The sequence below is a fragment of the Mesoplodon bidens genome (genome assembly GCF_964165515.1).
Source record: "Mesoplodon bidens genome assembly, chromosome: X".
Lineage (NCBI taxonomy): Eukaryota > Metazoa > Chordata > Mammalia > Artiodactyla > Ziphiidae > Mesoplodon > Mesoplodon bidens.
The window spans coordinates 72,782,954-72,786,913 of NC_138163.1; the positions used below are offsets into that span (position 1 = coordinate 72,782,954).

At 37.9% G+C, this 3,960-nt stretch overlaps 1 pseudogene across 1 annotated transcript; it reads left to right on the forward strand.

Annotated features, from left to right (window-relative positions):
* The first annotated feature begins 211 nt into the window (after positions 1-211).
* Positions 212-2,798, forward strand: LOC308609164 (ubiquitin carboxyl-terminal hydrolase 44-like; annotated as a pseudogene). Its single transcript has 2 exons — positions 212-978; positions 1,448-2,798. The product of its transcript is annotated as a ubiquitin carboxyl-terminal hydrolase 44-like (transcript).
* Positions 2,799-3,960: the final 1,162 nt, after the last annotated feature.

Consider the following 3,960-nt stretch of genomic DNA (forward strand, 5'->3'; position numbering starts at 1 on the left):
AGCCTCAGGTGGACAACCTATCCGTCCACAGTCACAAAGCAAAGCAGCCTGCACCCTCCCAACACTCCAAAGTGGGGGCACAGGAGCAGGGTCGGCTGCAGCTTCACGCTGAAGAGTGCTAAGATTGTTGCTCTGGCTTGGGATCTCTCCAGATGCTTCAGGTGTTGTGAACAGAGACTTGTTTGGATTATGTGTTTCTCAGTTAGCCTAAATGCTAACAACAGATAAATGCAAACACATTGGGCAGTTGAGGCTTGTTCAAGACCATTCAATCCTCAACCCTCAGAAATGGCATTGTGTGGATTGCAATACAACTGAGTTGATTTGTGCTTGTACTAGCAGTTCCTTTGTTACCTGTGGAAGATATATTGAAGAACCTGAACTCAAGCACTTTCAAGAAAGCAGTTATCCTGTTGCATTGGAGGTGAATGAGATGTGGTTTTTTGGTTACCTTTGTAATGATTATTTCTTAATGATAATGCAACTGGAGACTTGAAGTTACTACAAAGTACATTAAGTGCAATCAAAAGTCAAAATTATCACTGCAACACTGGTAGTGGAAGTATTTTACAGTCTGTGGGTACAAGTGATGATTCTTATTTCTTACAGGATGGCACGCACTCTCTGCTTCAAAACGAATATCAGATGTATACTGCTCTTTGGCACAGGAGAAGGATACTCATGGGTAAAATATTTTGAACTTGTTTTGAACAGTCACCCATTGGATGAAAAATGCAAGAAGAAAAATTTCAAGAAAAAATAGCAAAAAGAGAAGTGAAAAAATGACTGCAAGAATTAGAGTATCAAGTTAAAGCAGTATTGGAAAGTATGTCTTCAAGAAAGAGTTTACATTTGAAAGGTCTAGATCAGTCCCCCACAATAGAAATAGTTCCTGTTCAAGTAGCACTTCAAACCTTAGCATCACCAGAAAAAGATGAAGTACTATATACCTCAGAAGATGTAAGATTAAAAATTCCAGTGACATGCACCCCAATGTTCATTGTAGCACTATTTATAATACCCGGGTCATGGAAGCATCCTGGATGCCCATTGGCAGATGAATGGATGAAGAAGATGTGGTACATATATACAATGGAATATTTCTCACCCACAAAAAGGAATGAAACTGGGTCATTTGTAGAGACATGGATGGACCTAGAGACTGTCATACAGAGTGAAGTAAGTCAGAAAAAGAAAAACAAATATTGTATATTAATGTATATATGTGGAATGTAGAAAAATTTTACAGATGGACCAGTTTGCAAGAAAGAAATAGAGACACAGATGTAGAGAACAAATGTATGGACACCAACGGGGGTGGTGGTGGTGGTGGGATGAATTGGGATACTGAGACTGACATATACACACTAATATGTATAGAATAGATAACTAACAGGAATGTGCTGGATAAAAATAAATAAATAAATAAAATAAATTTTTTAAAAAGGCCAGTGATTCCTCCATTAAATGAACACCAATCGTAACTCTTGGTGTAACAGGATTGAGAAATTTTGGAAATACTTGCTATATGAATGATGTTCTTCAAGTATTGAGTCATTTACTTATTTTTTGGCAACATTTTTCCAACTTGATCTGAACCGATGGCTGGCTGTGACAGCTAGTGATAAAACAAGATCATCTTAAAGGCATCCTCCAGTCACAGATACAGTATATCAAATGAATGAATGCCAAGAAAAAGAAACAGGCTTTGTTTGCTCCAGACATCCAAGTTTATCATCAGGACTAAGTGGTGGAGCATCAAAGAGTAGAAAGATAGAACTTACTGAGCCAAGGTAGCCAAGTTCATAATACACTTCTCTCTGTCATGAATTGCATAATTTGTTCCAAGTTTTGTGGTCTGGAAAGTGGGCCTTGGTCACACCATTTGCTATGCTACACTCAGTATGGAGATTAATACCTGATTTTCATGGTTATGCCTAACAAGATGCTCGAGAATTTATTTGTGAGCTTTTGGATAAAATACAGCATGAACTAGAGACAACTGATACCAGGATACCATCTCTTATTCCCACTTCTCAAAGGAAACTTATCAATCAGTTTATGAAAGTTGTGAATAACATTTTTCATAGAAAAATTCTTAGGTTACATGTCTCGCATGTGACAACAAATCAAGTATCATAGCACCTTTCTGGGACTTGTCACTGGAATTTCCAGAAAGATACCAATGCAATGGAAAAGATACTACTTCCCAGCCGTGTCTGGTTACTAAAATGTTTGCCAAATTCACAAAAACTGAAGCTTCAGAAGGAAAAATCTTTATATGTGACCAGTGTAATTCAAAGCATAGAAAGTTTTCCTCAAAACCAGTTATACTCACAGAAGCCCCCAAACAGCTTATGATTTTCCACCTACCTCAGTTTCTCAGATTACATCTCAAATGATTCAGGTGATCAGGACATAATAATTGAGAGAAGATTGGTGTTCATGTTGGCTTTGAAGAAATCTTAAACATGGAGCCATATTGCTGCAGGGAATCTCTGAAATCTCACAGACCAGAATGTTTTATTCATTATTTACCTGCTGTAGTAATGCACCACGGGAAAGGATTTGGCTCAGGACATTACACTGCCTAGTGTTATAATTCCGAAGGAGGTTTCTGAGTACACTGCAATGATTCCAAGCTAAACATGTGCACTATGGATGAAATATGTAGGGCCCAAGCTTATATTTTGTTTTATTCCCAGAAAGTTACTGAGAATGGACAGTCTAAACCCCTGTCTGGTAGACAACATCACAAAGAAGAAATTGATACCTCTTCTAACGAAATCCTTAGCTGATCCAAAGACAGTGGGGCTTTCTTCATTGTTTTTATTTTCTTACTAATCAGTGCACACTATGTTTACACATTTTGTATCTAACTACAGTAACTCTCCTTTTTTACAAAGAAAAATTAGCATAGGTATATGTATATCAATGACAGTAGGTAACTAAACATTTTCAACTACCTGGGAGTTTTTATTTATTTATTTTTTAACATCTTTATTGGAGTATAATTGTTTTACAATGGTGTGTTAGTTTCTGCTTTATAACAAAGTGAATCAGTTATACATATACATATGTTCCCATATCTCTTCCCTTTTGCGTTTCCCGCCCTCCCACCCTCCCTATCCCAACCCTCTGTTTGGTCACAACGAACCAAGCTGATCTCCCTGTGCCATGTGGCTGCTTCCCACTAGCTATCCACCCTACGTTTAATAGTGTCCATGTCCATGCCACTTTCTCACTTTGTCACAGCTTACCCTTCCGCCTCCCCATATCCTCAAGTCCATGCTCTAGTAGGTCTGTGTCTTTATTCCTGTCCTACTCCTAGGCTCTTCATGATATTTTTTTTTCTTAGATTCCATATATATGTGTTAGCAAATGGTATTTGTTATTCTCCTTCTGACTTACTTCACACTGTATGACAGACTCCAGATCCATCCACCTCACTAAAAATAACTCAATTTCGTTTCTTTTTATGGCTAAGTAATATTCCATTGTATATATATGCCAAACCTTCTTTATCCATTCGTCTGTTGATGGACACTTAGGTGGCTTCCATTTCCTGGATATTGTAAACAGAGCTGCAATAAACATTTTGGTACATGACACTTTTTGAAGTATGGTTTTCTCAGGGTATATGCCCAGTAGTGGGATTGCTGGGTCGTATGGTAGTTCTATACCATAGGAAATCCATACTGTACTTCACAGTGGCTGTATCAATTTACATTGCCACCACCAGTGCAAGAGTGTTCCCTTTTCTCCACACCCCCTGCAGCATTTATTCTTTCTAGATTTTTTAATGATGGCCATCCTGACCAGTGTGAGATGATATCTCATTGTAGTTTTGAGTTGCATTTCCCTAATGATTAATGATGGTGAGCATTCTTTCATGTATCTGTTGGCAATCTGTAAATCTTCTTTGCAGAAATGTCTATTTAGGTCTTCTGCCCATTTTTG